This window comes from Juglans microcarpa x Juglans regia, chromosome 5D (genome assembly GCF_004785595.1).
Source record: "Juglans microcarpa x Juglans regia isolate MS1-56 chromosome 5D, Jm3101_v1.0, whole genome shotgun sequence".
Lineage (NCBI taxonomy): Eukaryota > Viridiplantae > Streptophyta > Magnoliopsida > Fagales > Juglandaceae > Juglans > Juglans microcarpa x Juglans regia.
Window position 1 is genome coordinate 4,264,838 of NC_054602.1, and position 6,000 is coordinate 4,270,837.

Genomic DNA, 6,000 nt, shown 5'->3' on the forward strand with positions numbered 1-6,000 from the left:
GGCCGGTTAGTAGGAAGATTCTTTTACTAGCTCTTCTAAGAAGCAACTCATGTACACGAGAGTACATAACTCATGCCCAATTACGCTCTTTTATTTTGGGAAAGAGAGAGGACTCGATTTTACAGAATGAAAAGAATAATGCGAAAGCTCAAAGCACAAAAGTTTTATAATATTAGTCATGAATTGACATCATGTAAATCGCAAATAGTCTCGTTTATTTTTTGTAGATGAAATGAGATAATATTAAAATTAAAAATTAAATAAAATATTGTTTAAATATATATTTTTAATATTATTTTTATTTTAAAATTTGAAAAAATTAATTTATTTATTTTATTTTATGCGAAAAGTTAAAAATATTATAATGATTAAATAAATTGAGAGAATTTATAAAAATAAATAAGGTTTTAATTAATTCAAGATATTTCCGTATAAGATATGATTAAAATGGTTCATCTTATGATAATGATTAATTAGCCAAACGATCGATTCGAACAGTCGTCAATTGACTTATAATTATTAGAGAAAATGGAGTACTTCGATCAGAGGATTTAGATGAGGAAAATTCTAATTAAAATGAAACTCGATCGTAATGTCAAGGTGTCATCATAACGTACGTACGTATTGAGATTTGATAGTACTGATCTCTTTATAAAAGTTCATTATATAATCAGAGAAGTCAAAGTTCATAGATTTGATTGAGATTCACATTCCACACTGATAACTTTGATCAGTAAAAATGCCGAGATTTTCGAGGAAAAAGTTAAACCCAGATCACAAACGGAGGGACATTTAATACATTGCTCGCCCTAATTTTGTGGCTGGAATTATGAGTTCTCTTTTGGGTTGTCGAATATATGTGATGATCAATGCTATTATAATGAATTTCCCAAATCTAATCATAGTCTTTAATTTCTTTAAAGAGATTATTGACGTGGTGTGTATATATATATATATATATATATAAAATATATATAATTTGAACTCCATCGTTATACAATCTTGAATTAGGAAATGCGAATTCAAATTTCATTTTAGTTTCAGTTTTAAATAAGCTGGAAAGATCTAATAGCATAGTGAGATACCTAATTCCAATCTCATGCATTTACAATATTGGGACTGGTGGCAATATGTGACATGACCCGTTAATCGACCATGAACACAATACAATAAAAGCGGGTTAGGGTTTAGCGTTAACGGATTTTGGTCAAAACAGGTTATCCGTTAAGACACGATTGCTTAACGGGTTAATAACGGGTCAACTCGTTATGACCCGTTAAGAAAGTTAAAGTTACAATTATATCCTTATATCTAAAAACAAAATTGTTGAGATTTTAATTTCGATATTTTTATTATTTAGATTGTAATTTTGGACTTGTAGTTAGTTTTATATTTTTTATAGATATTGTGATTTTAACATTTATATAAAATTATGCTAAACTTAACTCGGTCAAATAGGTTACTTTCAGGTCTGTTCAACCCCTTTACATAAATGAGTCAAAACGAATTGATACAACCGATCCGTTATGTTAATGGGTCGTGTTAAGGTTTGAGATTTTGACACGATAAGTTTAACAGGTTAGATTAGGGTTGACCTATATGGTATAATATACATATCTTGATACGATACGAACACAACCCGTTAATACGATTTGACACCCCTACAATAACATAGGTTTGGAGAGATGAAATACTGTTATCTCAAACTGTGTAATCTATACATGTATGCCTCATTTAGGGTGCCACGATTTTAAAAAAAAAAACTTGAGTTTTTTCTTGTTAATTAAATTTCGTTAATTTATAAATTTATTTTGTTAAATTTTGTTGTGGTTAAAATATTAAAAGAAACAAACAAAACAATAAAAGAAGTGAAAGTTGATCCAATATATGGAAAGGAAGACATTAATTAATTAATAAAAAATTATTCTCATCAGCTATTATTTATTATATTATACTTTATAAAAAAAAAATTATAAATATAGAATGTGAGAGTGAATATTAATGACTGATATATAACTTTCTTCGTAATTAATATATAAGCTTTCGTACCCATCAAGACTTTAATCGTTTCTGATAATAGACTTTAATTAGAAAGCTAATTCCAAAGAACGAATATTATCCTTTACTCTTTAGTATTACTGCATGAATATGAAAAAATAAAGAAAAAAGAGTAACTAATATTTCCATACAAACCTGATCCTTAATTCGATCCTTTTCTGATCTTTTTCGTCTCATCATTTTTCGCCCTCGTTTTTTTCTCAGCAGAACAACCTCTGACATCCACCAAAACGCTACCAGTTTCTTTCATTCTTTTTAGAATGGGCCCTGGGATTTGAATAATCACAAAGTCATTAATTTTTGCAATGAAAATGTACGTACGTTTCCATGGGTTGGCTGAACCAAGACATAAAACGAGAGTGGGGTCTGACGATCATGACTGGTAACGACTCCACCTCACGTCCTCGCTCACCTATACAAATGAAATACTCTTTAAAATTTCTCAACCTGCTTTGATAATTACCTCGAAAGCTCTCTTTTTTGTTGCACCCTTTTCTCCACCGGCCCTCTCTCGTCTTTCCTCTCTCCGGCCTCTGCCGTGCCGTACGTACACTTCATCATGTTGGCAATGGAGGATGACGACGAAGACGCATGATGAACTCGGGCATATGATCGGAAAAGAGGGCATCCATTGTCCGATTCAGGGCTTAGTTATGTCAAGGTATTTTAGCCCGACATCCATCATGGTTCTCGTTCTGTTGACCGTATCCATTTTGGTGCTTCCACTGGTGCTGCCACCACTGCCGCCACCACCGCTGATGCTTTTATCCGTCCCGGTTTTGCTGATGATTGCCCTGATTTTTTTGGCCTTATTGCCTTCCGAAGTGCCTAATGTCGCCGTCGCGGGGGCTTCCCTTTGATCTCAAGCATTGTTTTTTTGTTTTTTTGGTGAAAAGATGGATCAAGATTAATGGAATGCGTCCTATCGGGATGTCTAAGTTTGTGATTATGTTAGGAGCTGGGAGCTCTTAATATAGGGATAACAATCTGGCGTATATATGCACAATCTTGTCATGAATGTGCGCTAGAGTAATCTTGGTTTCTTCAAGGCCGAGGATGCCTTCAAGTTCGAACTAGTACTGGCCGCATAAATTGGCATTATATGCTCGATCCTAGGCCAAGCACCGTGTGGGAAGCTATTTTTCTTCATGGGTTCATCGAGTAAAAGAAAGCTACAAGACTTGAATACCATTTTCAGCTGTAAAGACTAGCTTGCAGCTTGTCGGTTAAAGAAAACGTGAAAGTTGTGAACAGGTTATATCTTTCATGTGTTGAAGGAGAGATTCCAGAGCTTTAAATTAGTTGTAAAAATTTAAGATAGAATGAAGATTTTGTTTTTGCTAGATGAATGAAGAAATTTATACACGAATGGAGATCATCTAATTTTTCTTGGAGATATAGCTAAAGTCTGAAGTTTTCTGTCGCTGGTTTATGGCTTTTGGCTTCCTCTTCCCCCCACCCCATCCGCCGGTTGCTTTCTTTCTTCTGCATTAGAGCTAGAGAAGTAACGGAAGGCAATGATCTGTTAACTTAAGTTCCTTCACCAAAATGGCTAAACGTTGAAGCACCCTTTTTACCAAAAGTACTATTGCGAGCGACTTTTTCTGACTTCTGAAATCATTTTTCATGAAAGAAAAATCCACCGAAAGGAACCCAAGTTCTTTAAACTATGAGGCATTCCAAACCAGTCTATGGGCCGGGTATATTAATCCAATCTCGATTTTCTCCTACATTCGTTTAAATTTGTTTCTATTCCTCTATCTAGCACTTCTTTTGGCAATATTATATATATATATATATATATATATATATATATATATATAACAAATGGAAGGGAACGTAAGCAACCAAAACAGAGTAGTAACAATGTCATCATGCCCTTGTAACATTTTTCCTAGAATGTTGGTGTGCAACCTAGTCTACGAATGTTGGTGTGCAAATATTAATAGACTAGGAGAACCACTATCTAAATGTAATTTTACATAGGATCGGAGCATCATTGCATGCATAACCATTTTTCAGTTTGTAAAGAAGTTCTCCGCAAATGATACTGCTCAACAGAGTCGTCAAGACGTGACCAGATAAAGAAATCTGGGAAAGATTGCTCATCAAAGTTAAAGTTGGCCAAAAAGGTTACACGGACTGATATATAGTTGATTTTAAAATATATATATATATAAATAAAAAATATATATATATATATATATATATATATATCCCTAACATGAAACCTTTGCTTGCTAACCGCCTAAAAAGGTTACACAATATAGTTGATTTTGAAGTATCGGCCGCTGTGGCTTCCAACCATAACTATTCAAAAAATGAGTACCTTGGTTCATACCAAGATGGTGATAATCTCTCATAGATTTGATACACTCGCTCCTTTACAATTAATTAGTGAGCAATATCGCATGTCCGACGTTATATAATCATCGCGTGTATCAGATGTGTGCTGCCAATTGCCAAAGCCCTTCATGTCGATCTATTCAATCTTTGGCTATCAGTACTTTTATATTCATGTTTACCCTAACCTAACCGAGGATCTAAGTGATGCATAAGTAGATTTGATCTCAATCTAACGTGCCACAGTAGCTGATTGTAGAGCATTGATTCTGTCACCAACCATAGCTAGCTATTCAAAAATTGTCCTATGTTTTACCAAGATACTCGGGCTAGCTCAAAAGTAGGCGATTCACTATCCAAATTGATTGGAACGGGATTTTTGTGATCAAGAGACCTCCATGCTCTCCTCTTATATCTTTTATTATTATTGTAACAAATGGTATAAAAGTTGTTTGATAATAAAAAGATCGAAGAAGAACAACTACATATGTGTGCATACGTGATCAAACATAGAAAGTGAGACAGAAACGCGCGCCAACACAAGCAAGCAATGCTGAGGAAGGAGATCTAGAAAACCTCACGAGGGTATTCTCTCTCTCTCTCTCTCTCTCTCTCACACGCGCGCACACACAAGTGGCACCTCTAACCACACCAACCCTTCCCAAACCATGCATTAGGGACTCCAAACAACGACGTCACGGGTGCCATCCCCTTCCCATGTTGTCACCCACCTGCATTGTCTGTACAAAAGTAGGAACACAAAAACACGAGGACACAAAATCCACCATCCCCTTTCCTCGGAACACCCAACATCCATTCCTTCAACATTTTGCTTGACCCATATGATTGACCCGAATATCATTCCTATTCGCCAATCCCTTCAGGACAGGTGCAATATTAATGGCCCCCACAACCAAACCTGCACTATGTCCAAGACGTACGTGGCAAGTGGACCCAATAACAACTTGATTGATCAACGGAAAGATTAATAAAGGATCGATGTTAGATTGATATTAAATTTGTACCTTTCTATATGATCTTTATCCTTATAATCCTTCGGTTGCTACCTCAACCATTGCTTTCTGAATAAGCGTGTTGTTAAAACAATAATTTGTTACTAATATATATGCGCACTAAGTCATGTACTGGTGCGTGCACTTCTTTCTGCATGCTTAAATAATATTTATTTTGCTTTACTTTGAAGAAAACAAATTGATGAATTAAGGAATAAGGAATAAGCCTTACCTGAAATCGGAAAATAGTCACTACACAAGGAAACGTACAGACATAAAGTTAGAAAAGAATAAGCAGTTAATGGTTTTAACTTTAAAGTGGGATTAGACTAACTGATTCTTCAAAACCAAGTCATGGGTTAATTAAGAGAAAAGTTCTAAATACATGCTCTACACTCTTGCATACCACTTAAAAATGTAATTTTATTTTTTTACCATCATATTAAAAATAAAAAGATAAAATTATATATTTTTAAAATAATGTGTAAAATATAAAATTTCTGTATAGCACGTCTCTGATTAAAAACCATCCGATCTTCTGGGCCAATATTATTATTTCTTCGAAAAGGCCTCGGTTGGAGAGAGA